We start from the raw sequence: 18,170 nt of genomic DNA on the forward strand, positions 1-18,170 counted from the left end.
TATGTTAGGGCCTATTATCAAAGACAAATAAGAATTTCTGTCCTTAGAGAGACTCATTCTAACTGGCTATCTGGGTAAGCATTGCTGTTACTTTTCTAACTCAGATGAGATTTCATTCTATGTTCTCTCACATCTCCCATCAAAAAGTCAACTCCCCAACATCTATTATTTTTAGACTATTTAAGATGGCAAGATTTGGGCTCAACTGCCAGAGAACTTCCTCAGGGATAGCTGGTGAATGCTTTTTCATTTGTTGTGATGATAGCCCATTACAACTTTTATATTCATTACATAAAATACTGTTATCTTTGTAAATATTACCAAATTGATAGAAATGAGCAACAGTGACCATCTGATATCTGTAATGGTGTTTGTAACTGCTTAACTGAATAATGGCTTAAAGATTTTTTTCCTCATGCTCTTGCTGACCAGGGATGGGCTGGAGAGGAGGGAGGCTTGGGTGGTCTGCCCAACCCCCTCATGGTGCTGCATGCAGGGATCACTGCTCTTGCTCCCAGTGCCCTGCTCTTGACCTCAGTGCCTTCCTCTTGATCTGTTGTGGTTTCCTTGTATCCTGTTGTTCAAGCTACAGACCTCAGCCTGCAGCAGGGGATCCCAAGCAACAGCTTGCTTAAAAGGCTAAAAACATTTATCAATCTGACTTTAAACTGCACAAATTTTTCTCTAGAGCTCTTTCCCATGGAGCCCTTTCCTATGCATCCTTTGTTCTAGGCACAAGAATATTAATAAAGTCCCAAAGTGGGAGGTGAACTTCATACACAGCAGAGGGAAGGGGACCACTGCATCTGCAAAAACAAGAACAACTTTGTAGCAATTTGTTACCCAGCCTGTGATCTCTATGGAAACTAGCTCTAACCCTTGATCTCTTGAACTTGTACTATGAAATCCTCCGCCTTCTCTCCCCAGCAGGCTCACGGTCTTTGAGGCATTACCCAACTGTGACCTCCTTTGCCTGGCAAACAAATAATTCTGCCTTTTCTACTTCATCCAAAACTCAGTCTTTGAGTCTCAATTCAGTAAGCAGGGTATGGAGGCCATGTTTCAGCAACAATAGGCTCATCATTTATGGGTAGGAAAAAAAAAGCAATTGTGGCACAAATAAAGCTTAGAGGGAATTTTTTCTTTTTCCATATTTCAGAGTAAAAAGGATAAACCCCAGTTTTCTTGACTATTTAATCCATATAAGTCTATTTAATTGACAACTAATATACATTTTGGGGTCCTTATGATGACCTCTTAAGTTAAATTCAAATTACAAAATTTTTCTCCTTCCTCCCATCAGTTATATAATAACCACTCCTAAGTGATTTCCTCAAATCCAGAAGGTACAAATATGGCCTGGGTGGTGTGGGCTCACCTGCCAGAAGGATGACAAAGAACTTGACTGCACAGCAGGATTCAGGGTGAGTACACCTGACCAATTATTTTTATCTTTCTTGAAAATCATTTACTCTTTCTTAAGAGGCTTATATCCTCCCTCCTTTTTCCCTATTAAAATGGTGTTTATGCCCAAATTATAAGCCATCTCAGGGAGTTACTCATTTTTCTCTGGATATCGTCCATGTATGCATGAGGTATACATGACAATAAATATCTGCTTGTTTTTCTCTTATTATTCTGTCTTTTATCATTGAGGTCTCAGCTTAGAACACAAAAGGGTAGAGAGAAAATCATTTTTCCTTCTCCAAACCCAGCGTGCATAAGAACAGCATGGTGATTCTTATCCAGATCCACAGTTGGAATGTGCTCAGAAAGCAGACTCTCCATTGGCAGACATCATTTATCATACTGCTGTGATTTAAGAAGGCTTTTAGAAAGGAAAGTGACTTATTATGTATCTCAGAAGTTGGTCCCATTTCTGATTCAGAGCTTTGGGAGGTCAGAAGAGGACCAGAAAAATGGAAAATGTTGGACATGGACGCCTGCCTAGTTGTTGATTTTCTTACGGCACATTCTTCCTATTAATATAATTAAACCCTAATTAAGACTGAGAAGACTCTGAGCCAAACAACTTTTGTAATTGCAGAGGGAGAGGGACAGCTATACTTCAGGGACTGAGATTCTGCAGAGGGTTTCCTTCTCTCCGACAGGGTGACAACTTTGAAAATTGAAGTCTTGTTACATTTTATGTTAGCCAAGAGCTCCTCAAATCCAGGAGGTACAAATATGGCCTAGGGAGGGACCTCACCTGCCAGAAGGATGACAAAGAGCTTGACTGCACAGCAGAAACCAGGGTGAGTACACCTGACCAATTATTACATTGTGCCATATGAAATTTCCCTCAGAAGCATAAATCTTGCTTCTCTCTCTGACTAAGCAAGGGAGTCTTTTGCGCAGAGGTTAGTCTCCCCATTTGTCAGGGATGAAATGGAGGCTGAAAGACAATAAACAATCTTCCCCAAGTAATGAGGTTACCTGGTACCAAACCTGGATACAAGCCTAGATTCATGCAACTCATGCTGCCAGAGACCTTCAGGACAAGGATAAATCTAGGGTAAGCCCTTAACGACTGGTAGGATATGGATGGAGATGAAAGCTTGTTAAAAAGTCTTTCCAAATATATAGAATATATGCAAATCTGGTGAGTAAAATCAAATATCTGGTTTCTTTGTTTGAGGGAAATTGTTAGTAGTTTAATATAATTTTCTAGGTGAGAAGTGAGATTAGAGTGATCAGTAGTGAAAGAGCAAATTTTTATCTAGGTTTGAAAAAAGTGAAAATCAGCTTGGACTAATAAGAACAAATCATTCCTATTGTTAACCACATTGGGAGAACAGACATAGGTAAAACTGGCTGCTGACTTATCTAAATTGTTTCTCCAAAGTTATTCATCAGCTGTAAATACCATAATAACTAGAAAGTTATTATCACTCTGTTCGAGTGATTACTCTTTTTTTAGGTTAATAATGCCCCAACCTACTTTGTTATATTCACTGACTGGGAGCTTTAATATATAAACTACCTTTGTCTCATGACAGCACCCAATTCCTAGTCAATCAGCTTTTCCTAACCTCCCTTGGGAAACATCAACATGTCTTGAACTGATCCAGGCTTCCCCCAGATTCTCCTCAGATTCCTCAATGGAACGGAGACCTCTCATAAAGATCCTTGTGGAGCAGAGTTCCAAGGTTCCCCCAAACCCCTTGCCCAGGCTGCATCCAGTCAGTACATCTGATTTTGTTCAGCCCACAGCCTTCTTTCTGGAGATCTTTGGCTAATTAGACTTTAAAAGTTGGGATCTATGCAGTTTAATTTGACGTTGAAAACTAGGAAAACCCACTGAAAACGTATAAGCAGTGAACTCACAGAAAAAGCTTGTGGTTTTAAAAGCTAACTCCAGAAATACTAAGGTTATGTATCAGAAACATAAAAATGGGAATCAGGAGACAAACCAGAAAACTGCTACACTAATTAAAATGATGTATATAATGGATGTTGACCATAAGTAGGGGTATTACAAAAGATGAAACAAGGCTCATCTATGAGATATAAAAGAAGTTGAAACAACAGGGCTATGTAAGTGTCTGTTGTGGTGTGGGGAGGTAAAGCGGTTAAGGAAGCCTCTGGTTTTTGGAATTGGCTGATGGGGATGTCATAAAACAAATCAGAAAACAGAGGGGTAAATTCAAGTTGGGGTAATTTATAGTTCAGTTCAGCACTTGCTGTGATTAAGTATATGTGGAATATATAAAGATTTGAACAAGGAGGTTGGTTTTGCTGATTTGGTACTTAGAAAAAAAATCTGTGGTCCAAATTTAAATTGTTGAATATTCATCCCCCAGCTGGTATTTTAGGCCATAGAGAATCAGCCACAAGAGTGCCCATAGGGAAATGAATAGTTCTTTGGACAAAAAATTACTGTGTCAGCATATATCATGACTCTTGGGTCAGTGTCCCTGATTCACCAGAAAAACTCTAAAATATGAATCATTCTTTGCAGATACATATCATCACCACTGTTTCTCTCTTTGAGAGGTGTTTGCTGGCTCCAAAGAATATCTGCCCATGAAGTAAGAAATGATTTTGATCATTGTTAAAGGAACAATATTCCTCTTTATAAGTGGACCTGGCATTCTGGGGAACCTCTTTGTTTTGGTGAATCATATGTGTGCTTTCTTTTGGGATACTGAGAAAAAATCTATACACCTAATTATTATCCATTTAGCTTTTTCAAATCTCATAATGCTTTTTTCCAAGGGAACTATAAAGACAATAACAACTTTTGGTTTAATAAATGTCCTAGATGATGTAGGCTGCAAAACTATTGTTTATCTAGAAAGGGTGGCACGGGGCCTTTCAATCTGTACCACCAGCCTCCTCACTGTGGTCCAGGCTATCATCATCAGTCCCAGAGTCTCCATGCGGGTGAGGCTCAATCTAAGGTCCACATGGCATATCCTTTCTTTATTTCTCTTCTTTTGGATACTCAATTCTTTGATAAGCATGAACTTACTGTATTATATCAAAAACATCAACACCATAAACAGATCACAAATTAATAGACATGACATCTATTGTTTTTATCTACCAAGAAGCCAGATAATAAAGTGGGTTTTGCTCATTCCGATGGCCCTACGAGATGCCCTGTTTCAATGTATCATGGGCTGGACTAGTGTCTACGTGATACTTCTTCTGCACAATCACCACAAGCATGTTCTCTACATTCAGAACTCCAAGATTTTCTGCCAAACTCCCCCTGAGATAAGAGCTGCTCAAAGTGTTCTTCTTCTGATGCTTTCTTTTCTTTTCTTTTATTGGCTAGATTGTATTATTTCTTTATATTTTCTTTCCTCCTCTGACATTAAGTCCATAACATTAAATATTCTGGAAACTGTAACCCTTGGTTTTGCACTTCTCAGCCCATTTGTGCAGATTCATAGAGATGGACATATGGTTAAATGTTGGCATGTTCAATAAAATTTGAAAAATGTCAATTTCATTGATCCCTTCAGTAAAGTAGCTTGAAATAATGGTTAGTTTTGCTATGCTGTGTATAAAAACAAAACTTGTATGAGTGGCTTGAATATATTACAAATACATTTAAACATATAGTGAAACATATATTCTTATACAAGAAACTTGGGTGTCTTCAGCCCTGAGTGGACATAGATCGTAGAAATCTACAGGAACTCAGTCATATTCTCATTTTCCATATTGCTACCTTCAAGATGTAGCTTAAATTCTCATGTTTGTAAGATGGCTCTTTCATTACCAAGATTCCGGTAGTAAGGAGCTGGAAAACAATTTGGAAAATTCTATCAAACTATTAATTCATTTACCGTTTGATCCAATAGTTCCAATTCTAGTACCTGATCCCATAGATATAATTGCTCATGTGAGAATTAGAGTAGGAAACATATTATACATTGCAGATTTAATTCTTAAAAAAATCTTAAATATCCAGCCAGAGTCTATTTTTCTGGTTATTTTAAAATATCTATAAATATCCATTCTTACAAAGGATTTTATGGAACTTATGAAAGAATGCACAAATTCAAAATGTGCTGATTTGGAATGGCATTCATGGTAGATTTTAATCAATAAAAGAAAAGCAATGCTAGAGTAATAGTATTCAAGTAGGAGTAAAATATATTTAATTTGATGTTATGTACATGAAGACTCTCTGGAATAATAAAAATGAACTGTAAGAATGGTTACCTGTTTTGAGAGAAACTAGGTAAATGGAAGTATAGTAGGTAAAGTTTCATTTTATATCTTTTCATATTTTCTGATTTGCTAAACAGTGAATGTATCTTTTTATTGAAGTATAGTTGATTTACAATATTGTGTTAGTTTCAGGTGTACAGCAAAGTGATTCAGTTATATATATATATTTTCAGATTACTTTCCATTATAAGTTATTACAAGATATTGAATATAATTCCCTGTTCAGTAAATCTTTGTTGCTTATCCGTTTTATGTATATTAGTTTGTGTCTGTTAATCCCATGCTCCTAGTTTATCCTCCCCTTTCCCCTTTGATAACCAAGTTTGTTTTCTGTCTGTGAATCTGTTTCTGTTTTGTATATAGATTCATTTTTATTATTTTTTTAAATTCCACATATAAATGATATCATATAATACTTGTGAAACTAGATTGTCCTTTGTACTGGAGAATCTGACTTACTCAAGTATTAGTGGCATTGCAAAGAGAAACAACAAATTTGGGGGGAAAACTGGTCAATTGTTGAAAAGATCCATAGTGTTCAAAGCCCTTGATCAATTAATTTTCCTAATTTTGAATTGGTTGAAAACAAAAACCCCTTCATGGAGTCTGCTAAGTATCAAGAGAACAATATGTTAGATTGGGTAAAGCTGAGAAACAATCCACAAAATTTGCTCAGTGCTGTTAGTGCAAGAACACTTAGGCTTATAGAAAGTAGGGAGATTTGGCAGAGCTCATAGAAAGTGAGAGGAAGGGAGCCTTCATACTGAGCAGATGATGAAGAGAGCGTGACCCAAACTGGAAGTGCTGGAGAGCTTTAGAAAATACTCCTAAATCCCCTCATACCAAAAGGACACATCCGACGAAGGTGGGATTTGAACCCACGCGTGCAGAGCACAATGGATTAGCAGCCCATCGCCTTAACCACTCGGCCACCTCGTCCCCAGCTGTCCAGCTGTTATCCTTCTTGTGTGCTGGCCTCTCGGGTACTTTATTTCAGAGTTTATGCTTGGGAACTCCATCTTGGACAGAAAGACTCTTAAGAAGGAGATGGCTTGGAAACGTCTGGAAATTGTGGAGATGGCTAGCTTCCACATGAACGGACAAAGAACTGGAGTGGAAAAGCTGCGACGGGGGTAAAAAACAAAAAACAACGAACAAACAAACAAACAAAAAACGGTCTTAGCTTTCACAGGAGTCCTTAAAGTGGTTGAGATGCAGTAGAAACACATTTGCCTGGGCCTCCACTCCCTTTCTCGGGCTGCCTGGTTCCTGGCAAAAGGCACTTCAGCATCAAGTCCGGGCAGGCGGTAGTCGTCGCCCGACCAACCAGGTCGGAAGCAGAGTTTGCTGTCACCCTTCCGCATCAGGGGAGCCTGATCTTGCGGCCCAGGGCGCGGCCCGGAGCCCGAAGGGGCAGAGGTTTCAGAGCCGACCTCAGGACTCCTAAGTCGTGATGAATAAAACGGTCTGGAGAATTAAACGATGGATCTGAGTATGTTTCAGTTTCCATTCTGTGTTATTGCCGCTTCTTCGGTGCTTTAGGGTGAAATTGCTAGAGAAGAATCCTTAACTCTAGGGGCTCTTCTCCCGGGTCATTCACAACCGAGGAATCATGGATTCTGATTTTTCCTCAAACACCTGTATTTCTAGGGGCGAATTTGTCCAACTTTCTCTCGGTTTTCCAAGGAATCAGGTACTGAAAACATTAAGAAATTCAACACTAAAGAGAAAATAATTCAAAGAAAGAAGGAGGAGCTCCATCTCATTGTTTTGTAAAAATGAACACCATGCACAGATGAAGGAACAAGAATAGGAATTAATTCTGACTAATCAGAGTGGTCCTGCGCTGGGCCTCCTCTTCCTCTGTGGTGAGGCCCAAGAATTAGGCCTCAAATTAGGGTGAAGCTAGAGCTTCCCTTCTGCAACCTGCCTGGTCTAACTTTTTCACTTTCCTTCAATCGATGGTCCGAGGTTTCTGCCTGTTTATTGTCTGTTAATTGTCTCACCTCCATACCATACAGTTCGACCATGTGGGCATAATGTTACCAATGGATCCAGGAGGGCATGGAAAATACATGGATGTGGAGATGATATTGATGACAGTATCTCCCCGGCAAAGGAAAATTAGCTTAAATGGTAGAGCACTTGCTTTGCACGTGAGAGGTAGTGGGATCGGTGCCCACATTCTCCACTTTTGGGTCTATGACTTCTGCCATCCTTATGACTATCCACCCGAAGAAAGTCTCCAGATAAAGGCAAATTCAAAGTCAGGAATAACTGGCTGTCTTAAAGGGAGGTGGTTAAGATGTTCATATTTTTCCTATTATCTTGCTTATGATTCTACAGTACCCAAGACAAGGGCAAGGTGAATTTGTGAAGAACAAATTTAGAGCAAATGATGATACTTAATTTTAAAAAAAGAAGGTTGTGGTATATATATTTATTTTATTCTCTGTAATTATAAAAACCTACTATATGTTTTTATACTATTCTGTAAAAGGAAAGTGTAATTTGTTAGGGGTTTGTTGAAATAATTAAACAAGGAGGCTGTTAGACTGGGGTGGCTCTAAATGCCTTGGTAGCCTACGTAAGCAAACCAAAACCTAAGACAGAATCAGTGCCCTGGAACCTGAGAAAATAAAATTTAAGAACAACTGTTTATAATGAGCCAACAAGGCTTTCCCACATAAAGCAATCTAAGGTTATAGCCAATCAAATAATTTCTTTACTTTGCTACTGACTTCTTCTCTATAAAAGTCTTCCCCCCAGCTTCTGCAGAGCCTCCTAACCACTTTTTGTTTGACATTTCCTGATTTGAATGGATGCTTGCTCAAATAAACTCTTATAAATTTTAATGTGCCTCAGTTTATCTTTCAATAGATCCAATGGTTAAGTTTTTAAGTCTAAGGAATGAAAATCATATTAAATAAAACAGAATTCCTAGTATGATTCAAAATACTGCATATAACCTAAATATATACCTTGACAGCTTCCAAGATCCTCTGGTGGCTTGGCATGAGCTATAAAGTGATAAAGTATCCACTTTCATTAATTTCCAGTGCTCTCCTGGGTAGGATCTCCCTACCCTTCCCAGGGAGACACTTCTGTGACTGGAAAATGTCCGGATACATGCAGGACATATTTAGGAATTCAGACTTCAAGAGAGTTTTCTGGACCCAGCTTTATTCCATGTACATTCTGTGACCTGTCCTGAGTGGAACATATGTGCTCTCAAGTTTGGGATAATCTTTACGGCTAGGAAAAGGTCTCTAAATTACTTAATTCAATTCACCCTCTTGGGGTGAAGTGGGAAGTCATGTGATAAGATCTACAACCAGTCAGACTCCTTGTGTCACTTTGGAGGGAGGTGGAGGAGAGTATTTTTAAGTGAAAATTGCTGTTTACTTCCTACCTACCTCACTCACAACAATATGGTTTTTCCTGTAGTTGTTCTGCAGATTTCTAGTTTCTGAGCTTCATTATCACTCATCCTTTTCCGAGTCCAGACAGTTGGATCATCTGAGGATGCCAGGTTTTTTTTTTTTTTCTCAGTTGATAAATGGTTGTTGGTTCATCAGGGTTTTTTTTTTTTTTCTCAGTTGATAAATGGTTGTTGGTTCATCAGGGTGAAATTAAGTTGAGGGGAGGGAATACTATGGGTGACGCTGTTTTCAAAATTAGTATTTTGTTTTCCCCCAAACCGGAGCTTTAGTTAAGTAGGAACCCCATTCAAGTTCCCACTTTAGATTTTCTTTAATGGAGTTCAAAATTTACTTAGTGATCTCCGAGTATGTCCCAGGGGATCCCCGAAGAATGATGATCATAAAAGCAAAGTGAGAAGGAAGATGACAGGAAATACTCTTTGAGATCAGCCTGCAAGACAAGGTGGGGATAAAGAGTTAGAAAATCTAGCCCGCTGCAGCACAACAGATTCAGTAGGTAATTGCTTGACGTTGCTTACTTCTACTTCTAAAACCGCTGAGCAGAGTGGTAATAAGAAGTGCTACAGGACAAATTCAAACACATAGAAGATGGTAGACAGGAAAGTGAAGCGGGAAATGGTCTTTTTCTAGGGATGCTGTCTCAGATTGGGAAAATGATGCTCCAGGTGAGGATCGAACTCACAACCTCGGCATCACTCGCACACATACTGCCATATAAGTACCGCGCGCTAACCGATTGCGCCACTGGAGCTCTGGTGCTTGACTTCCGGTGACTCATTACACGGCCTATGCGGGAACATCCAACGTCTTTCCTCCGGTCACAATGGTCCAAATGCTTTCATCTCTTTCAGAGTCCCGCCACTGCATCTCGCACACAAAGGGGTGCTGGATTCAGCTGCCGCCCCCTTGCACCCGACCACCAGTGCTGAAGGTGCGGAGGATGCTTTGCTTGCGGAAAAGTGGGCGGATATTTCAAGGCGACCGGGAAACATGTGGGCACACCTGAGACGACTGCCTTAGGCGTTCCCAGGCGGTCGTTCAGTGGGTCGAGGGGCGAGGACGTGCCTTCTGCTGTTGCGTGGGTCCCAGACCCCTCCATTTGCCTCTCTCTGGGACGCTTTTCCTCAGGGAGTTGGAAGGAGGCTTGCTGTCTGCGCCTGGGAGTGGGTGTAGGTGGGAGGACCACGAAGCCATTGCAAATTATCTCAGAGTGCATGAGCATCCAGAATTCCTCTGGGCTTCCAGCGCACATTTACTTAGTGCTCTTTAGTTTGATGGTAATCTTTTACGCGTTAATGCACGATCTACTTTCAAAATATACCTCTTACTGAATGTCTTTGAACTTTTTAAATGTAATTCTGGATAACTTAAGGGAACAGTATTTGAGTCTATCTTTGGCACTTGTATCATTGATCAGCTGTGGCCCAGCTGACTTTTAAATATTCTGAATCCAAGCATATTTGAAATATAGTTTCAAATATGTACAATAACTCATTCTAGCCTGTGTGCTGCTAGATTTTAAATTTGACAAGAATACGAACTACTTAGTACATAAATTTTTATACTGCCCTAAGATAATTTAAGATGCTTAGTCTCATTCTAGTTACTTCTTTAAGTTACTCCGTTTTCTTAGTGAGATAATAGGTATCTCCATGGAGCAATGCTTAATGTCAAATATTAGTATGATGTTTGAAAACGGAGCAAAGGATTCAAATTTACAATAATAGTTACAATGGTGATTTAAAGTAGAATTTGTAACTAACCTCTCTTTTTAAAAGTACTTTTGCATTTATTTTCTCAATCAAGTTCGATAGCAATCCTACAGGTGTAGATTTTTTTTATTGAAATGATATATATATGCTATTCCTTGATCACTTACTGTTATTAATAAAATAAGTGTAAATAAACAAAACAGTCAGTCTCTTGAAGAATTTATATCTGAGAGACCCAGAAAAGTCATCCAATTTAAAAGAAATGTATCTGTTAGCACAACTGAATGTGCTAGAGAGTGGGTACCATTTTCAGTCATATGAGCAGAATGTTTACAAAAGAAAAATCAATTACTCTTTAGGTGACTGAGATGTCAGTTTTGTATTTTTAAACTTACTATTTACCGACATTTTCAAACATATAGAAGTTGACAGAGTTAGATAATGAACTCCCAAGTAATCAATCTTACAGTCATCAACATTTTACCAATCATGTTTCCTCTGTCTTTCCACTACTGTTTTTTGGTGAGGGATGGGGGTTGGGGGTGGCAGTGGGAGTATTTTAAAGTAAAACCTAGACATATCATTTTACCCTAATTTCTTCAGTTTGTATGTCTTAGAGGTAAGAACTCTTTATTTTGTTTTACCTTTTTTTCCTTTTCTTTTCTTTATATAAGTGCAATATCATTATCACATTCAGCAAATTTAGCAGTATTACCGTACTATAAGAAGTGGCTTGGCCAAAAACTAAGTAGTAAAACTAGGATTTGAATCCAGATTCCCTGGCTCCAGCTTCTCCTACTTGATTCCTTTTCCAAAGCATTTCAAGCAAAGAACAGTTGTCTATAGGGGGATGTGCCTTGAAGTGGATGTGGAGTCATCATGTTTTTAATGTGTAGACTAACACACTGTATGTAAGGGAGAGAGTAAGTGACCAATGTTGATAGCCAGCAAAATATACTTAGTTTGCCTTTATTCTTTTTTGATATTAGCAGAGATCTATTTGCCCTTCCTCCCCTTTTTTTCACTGTTAATGACCTCAGCTTACATTTTCTCATTTCTTCTTTTAATATTTCTGTTTCAGCTTTCATCTTTTGTTTACATGTTGTTTCCTATAACACCTTTTAACACTGAGGCCCATCCTAGCCTTCTCTTCAAGAGTAGAACCTAGTGGTCCCTTCCTGGGGACAGATCTACATTGTTTTCCTGGGGCAGGTCAAAGTTTAGGAGAAAATATGGTGCTCTTCTCAATGGGGCCCCCACCAACCTTGAAACTTAAAGATATTGTCCTGCAATATTTACTCTTCCTAAGTCTCAGGGCTGGATTTCCATGTGCACATGATTGTCAAAAGCAATCTTTCCCTTGTTGAATTACCTCTGATTTCATGAATACCCCTTCTTTTCCCAACCAATAACATCATCATGCTATCCACTTTTAATAGTTTAACTGATTGACACATAAATCTATAGTGCTATTCTGTAAATGTATTACTATTGTAAATTTTTTTCTTTTTTTTTAATTGAAGTATAGTCAGTTTATAATGTTGTGTCAATTTCTGGTGTACAGCACAATGCTTCAGTCATACGTGAATATACATATATTCATTTTTGTATTCTTTTTCACCATAAGCTACTACAAGATATTGAATATAGTTCCCTGTACTATAACAGTATACATTTGTTTATCTATTTTATATATACCAGAATATTGTACATTTAAACATCCTAGTTAATCCTAGAAATATGTTGGTATAGTGCACACCCAACAAAAAAAGTCAATTGAGGGAAACTCACAGTCCTATTCTGTCCTATGGATGATCCTTTTGTTCCTGGATTAGTCATTCATTCTACAAATATGTATTTGGTACCTGCCTTGTACCAGACAATATTTTAGGTGTTCAGAATACATCAGCAAATAGAATAGACTATACTATTCTATTCTAATAGAATAGAATAGACCAGAGTTTACATTTTAAAAACTTTTAAACAGAGGTTCTCAGCAACCCTCTGCTTTTTCATCTCATTATTTTCATTTATTCATTTATTTGTTAATTCCTTCATCAACAAATATGCAGAGTGTTCATCATTGCCAAGCACTGTGTTAGACAATCAGATTGTGATCAGAAGGCATTACATGTCTTAATATCATTCTGGTAAAATGTACGAAGGGTATAGTATGAACCACTATACCCTTAACACAAAACTAGTTTCCACTGATATATTCCCAGTTATTTCTCTGATTATCCCATGTTCTCTTTCAGGTGTGCTTCAATCTTGTACAGAAATATGGTACCCCTGCTTATTCAGTATTCAAAGTTAGAACTAAGGGCATAAGCCATAACTTTTGTGGCACACATGTGCCAAAGAAAACAAAAGAAGAGGTTGGGAGATGACATATTTTTTAAAAACCGGGTCAGCAGAATAGGATCTCACATTTTTGTTGAGAAGTAGAGTTCACATACTTATGATGTCACTAAATGTTTCTGCCAATGAGGAGACAGGAAGAGACCACAAAGTTCTACTCTTGAAAGGAAGGCTAGGATAGGCCTCAGTGTTAAAAGGTGCTATAGAAAACAAAGTGTAATCAAAAGATGAAAGCTGAAATAGAAGTAATAAAAGAAGAAATAAGAGAAAAAGTAAGCTGGGATCAATAAAAGTAAGAGAAGAGGGGAAATGGGCTGGGATTTGAGGGGACTGATCATGAGGGGGAATGTCGAGGCTGCAGAGCGTCAGAAAAAGTGTTTACTTCTCCTGACATCACTAGGGAATGCATTCGGTGTATACTATGTTTTCTTCTTCTTCTTTTCTGTTAACAGATATTCACTGAGGTCTTTCTACTTGTAAAGGACTATGGTAAATGTGGTGGAAGGTTAAGAAGTCAGGGCTATTGCCCTCCAAGACCTTCTAGTGTTTGATGATGAAACAAGATGCCCAGACACCCAGTAAAAGCATAGTAACAATACAAGACTGTGGATGGTCGTGTACAAGTGGTTCAGACAGGATGTACAGGTCAAAGAGAGAGATCACAATTCTTCCTGGTTAGGGACACAGGCCAGTCTGTGACCAGGAGAGGATTTGAGGAGGAAGAACTATGCAAGCTGAGTATAAAAAAAGGCAAAGGTTGGACCTGTATGGGTATTTAGAATGAGGAGAAATTCCAAAGGAATTGAGGAAATCTAATTTGCCTCCTCCTCTGCCTTTTTTTTTTTTTCCAGTCAGCACCCTTTTGTGTGAAATGTAGGATAGTTAAACCGTATCGCACTCTTATCTTCATCTGTGCTTTCACTGGTTCTGCCCTTCTGTGGTGGGCCTTCAGTCCCTCCACCTGGGTGAGGATAGAAATCCCAGGCAGTTCCCAATTCCTGCTCAGTGCTCTCTTCTCAATATGCAGTGGTGAGATCAAATGTTGGATTCCGCTATCAAAATCAAGTAAGTTCTGGCCCTAAAGGTAGGACCTTCATCCAACCCTGTCCCTTCTGGGGATTTTCAGCCTTGTTTTCTGCCCCAGTGTACCTGAAGGAAGCAATTATACTCCCGTTAGTAACAGTGGCTCATTTCGGAACGAGCCAGGGGACCAGAACTCTCTAGGGTTACCAGCCCATCTAGAGTCACTATTCTACATCTTTTTGCAGCTTATTTCTCCCTCTGTCCTTAAGTTTCCCACCAGTTGCCATTGGTTCCTACCTTAAAGTCTCTGCTCTGTTTCTCTAGTATGCTGGGGATTCAGATCCGGAAGGATGGGGGCGCCCTACAGGGAGCTGCTCGCCTTTCTCCCTTCTCCCTCCCCAATTCAGACTACTACATATTTGGCCGAATTTTCATGATCAACGTCCTTCTTCTCTCCTTCTTCCTGAGCTTTATACTCCTGGCTTTCCCTGATGCCCTTCCTGATACCCGGGAACAGTATTTTGTCTTCACGATCACCTTCTTCATCATAAGTAAGGGATGAAAGAAAGATGATTCCTTCAATTGTTCTGTTCTGGGCTGGGATGGTGGTCCACTGGGCATGGCCTCCTAGAAATTGTTCAGGGACTGCTAAGGAAAAAGTTAGTACAATGGCAATAGAAGGAAAGAAATAGAATATGGGGAGTTTAAATGACAACTTAAGGTCTTGGGAATTAGCCCTAAGGCCATAGACTAAACTAATCAGATGGATTGTTGCCTACCCCCAACTTTTTTTTCTGAGTAACAGGTATTTGTGTGTTCCTTGCATTACTGATGCACTCTGTGCTGTTTTGAAAGTAACTTTTACAAGGAAGCGAAAATCACCTTTCTCTACCCCCTCTTTCATCATTTTATTCAGCACCACACTGTTTTTCTTATCTGTTGAGCGTTCTTGGGGCTTTGTGAGTTTGGGGGATAGGTCCTGAACTCAGAACAATTACATTTGTGGGTTTCAAATATTTCCCTTGAGCACTGTGATTTTTAGGACACGGATTTGGTGCAATGATATCTCATTTGCTCATTGCAGCTGTTCCTACTCTACAATGCTAGAATTTTGCCTTTATAGAAGACATAGAATCCATTTCTCTTGTACATACTGTAAGAACCATGTCTTAGAGATGGAGAGAGAAATTGTAAGACAGATTTTGTAGGGCAAAAGATGGTTGGGCTAAAGAATGGGGTTGACAGAGTAATATGCACTTTAATTTCCTAGACCATACTTTCACTTGTTAAGCCTGTTTAAAAACTGTACATTTGTTAATAAATATCAAATGTTGTTGTCATCCTCATCTTCAACATCATCATTCTTTCCTCAGGAATTCTCTGCTTCTTCAGCTCCCATCATTGTTGGCATCAGGTTGTCTTACTGCAACCAATCCAAGTGAAACCAGTGTAAATATCAGTGGCCAGTGGGAACTCAGTAATGGTCGCAGGAAGGACACTGAGTAGAGATGGCTTGCCTAACCTCTGTGGTGGTGAGAAGGCTAACTTTAGTAGGAACATCGTGTCTAGCCTGTAATTCAAGACTTTGCAGCTATATACACACCTGTTTACTGTGTAAGACTAGAAACAGTTGGCTTGTTTCTAATCATTGTTCAGATGTGGATTAGGATTCCAGGAATTTCTGTTTCACAAGAAAGAAGACACAGTTGGAGTGTGGGGAGGATTGAGTATGTTTGGATCCTGGGGACTTGGAATGAAAAAACTTCTTCTCATCTTGAATATTCTCTAGGCACGCACTTCCCAACTCTCTCACTGGTATTCCTTGGCTCCTGGCAGTAGTTTTTCAACAGTAGCAAAACTCTTTCTCCACCTATGAAGCCTGAGTTTTCTGCTTTCTCAGAATTTCATAAGTGGAATCTTTTCACTACTCTATTTTTCAGGTCTATTTTTGTTGCAGGTAACAAAACCTTATCCAAACTACCTTAAAAACAACATAGAAGTGAGAAAGATGCAGGGGTAGCTCTTAGACTCAGAGAAAGTTCTGGTAGAATCAAGGCTACATGAGAGATTTGGGGACAGGAATCTGGAGCTCATTTCCTTCAGGATTTTTTTTTTTAACTATTCAGTAAAGGTTAATGGAATTTCCTGATCCATTAATATAAGCACTATCCTAAATTCCCATTGCTCATCGCTTTTAATGAATAATCAAAGCCTGTTCTTTCCACCTCAACCAGACCTTTGCTCCCCTCTCTGCGCCCTCCTCACACCTAGTCATCCAGACCAGTCATCCCTGCCCAGATTATGTGGCTTCTCTCCCACTGTGGTCTACCTCTACAAGGCTACCCAACTCAATCTTCCTAAAAACACAGCTGAGAATATTCTCCTTAAAAGCCTATTTTGCTTTCTTCTTGCCTTCAGGATAAATTCCTTATCTTGATAAATAAAGTTATTTATAACTTGGCACCAATCTTTCAAAATGTTTTTATTTTTGTATTGCAATGCAAGTCATGCATGTGAAAAGTATTAAAATGTATATGAACATTTGGAAGGATAAGAAATGAACCACCATATCTAGGGAAAAAAATATTGCCAGTATATTAGAAGCCCCTAGTGTACCCATCAACCTGATGCTTACAGGCATTTTTCTCACTCATCTCTTCATTCATGCATGCAGACTTTCAATGTAAAATTAATCATTATAGATACCAAGGGTGTTCCCTTCAAGGGACATATAATTGAGTGGGGAATACCACTGAGTGAACAGTTTTTTACAACACAGTGCAATAAATGCCAAAGTCCAAAGTTGTAGGGTGTGCTCTGCACCTTAGGAGTACAGGAAAGAACACTAAACTGGGGTAGAATTAATAACTCTATTAGGTTTGCAAGTATTTCTGTTATTCCATTTGTGTGCTCTGGTCCCTGTTTCCCGGCTTCCTTCCATTCTCAACAGCAAAAACCTAAAAATCTCCATCATTTGCTCTTTCCAGGTCCCTCACCAAGAGGTCAAGCACCTGAGGCTGGGAGGTTATTACTATAATGAGGCTTCAAAGTAGACTGCCAATCTTTAATAGTCTATCATCTGGGAAGGTAGAAAGCAGATAAATCGGAAGAAGGCCAAGTGCACATCTAGAAATTCGACAGTATGAAATTGCAAAAACCTCATAAAGGCTAATTAATAATAATTTAAAAGATACTACTTACAGTTGGGCCAGTGGCGCAATGGATAACGCGTCTGACTACGGATCAGAAGATTCCAGGTTCAACTCCTGGCTGGCTTGGGCTGCTCCTTTTGGGTGCCTGGTCTTTGAGGGGATGGGATGATGCTCCGTGTTATTTACCATCCACATGAAAATAATTGTCAATCTAATATTTTGTGTATGGCAAAAAATCCTTCAGGTATAAAGATGAAATAAATAAACCATGTTCCAAATGTGTGATTACTGTAAGAAACTCACTTTAAATATAATGACTTAGGTAGAGGAAATGTAAAAGATTAGAGAAAAATAAACCACAAAGGCCCCAAGGGTTAAAAAAAAAAAAGAGACTGAAGTGGATATATTATTATCAAAGTGGATTTCAAAGCAAAGAAAATGTCTAGATATAAAGAGAGATGTTATACAATTTAAAGAGTCTATTCACCAAAGAGATGTAATTATTCTAAATATATACAACCCTGGACTCAGAGCTTCAAACTCATAAACAAAAGCTGATAAAATTGAAAAGAAAAATAGAAAAATCCACAATTATCATTACAGATGTCAACACCTCTCTCATTAATGAGAGAGCTAGTAGATAACAAACACATTGAAGAAATAAGCTACATCATCCATCAATGGATCTAATTGACCTTATAAAGAAAAATTATATGTAGGTAGAAAGAAGGGCCAAAGAGTTGAGAGAAAAGCAAGATCATATCAAAACTAAGAAATCAAGAGTGGTCAGA

The 18,170-nt window shown here is 38.8% G+C and overlaps 1 long non-coding RNA gene and 3 other non-coding genes across 5 annotated transcripts; 2 read left to right on the forward strand and 2 right to left on the reverse strand.

Moving 5' to 3' along the window:
- Nucleotides 1-6,545: 6,545 nt before the first annotated feature.
- On the reverse strand, nucleotides 6,546-6,627 carry TRNAS-GCU (transfer RNA serine (anticodon GCU)). The gene has a single exon. It is a non-coding gene; the product is annotated as a tRNA-Ser (tRNA).
- Nucleotides 6,628-9,788: 3,161 nt separating this feature from the next.
- Nucleotides 9,789-9,882, reverse strand: TRNAI-UAU (transfer RNA isoleucine (anticodon UAU)). The gene is made up of 2 exons: nucleotides 9,845-9,882; nucleotides 9,789-9,824 (listed from the first exon to the last, which is right to left on the reverse strand). It is a non-coding gene; the product is annotated as a tRNA-Ile (tRNA).
- A 3,479-nt stretch (nucleotides 9,883-13,361) lies between these two features.
- Nucleotides 13,362-17,664, forward strand: LOC140687769 (uncharacterized). Of its 2 annotated transcripts, none has more exons than XR_012062289.1 (2): nucleotides 13,362-13,496; nucleotides 17,215-17,664. It is a non-coding gene; the product is annotated as an uncharacterized lncRNA (long non-coding RNA). The 2 variants fall into 2 exon arrangements; XR_012062290.1 differs by having other exon boundaries at nucleotides 13,362-13,476.
- On the forward strand, nucleotides 17,433-17,505 carry TRNAR-ACG (transfer RNA arginine (anticodon ACG)). Its single transcript has one exon. It is a non-coding gene; the product is annotated as a tRNA-Arg (tRNA).
- Nucleotides 17,665-18,170: the final 506 nt, after the last annotated feature.

This window comes from Vicugna pacos, chromosome 20 (genome assembly GCF_048564905.1).
Source record: "Vicugna pacos chromosome 20, VicPac4, whole genome shotgun sequence".
NCBI lineage: Eukaryota > Metazoa > Chordata > Mammalia > Artiodactyla > Camelidae > Vicugna > Vicugna pacos.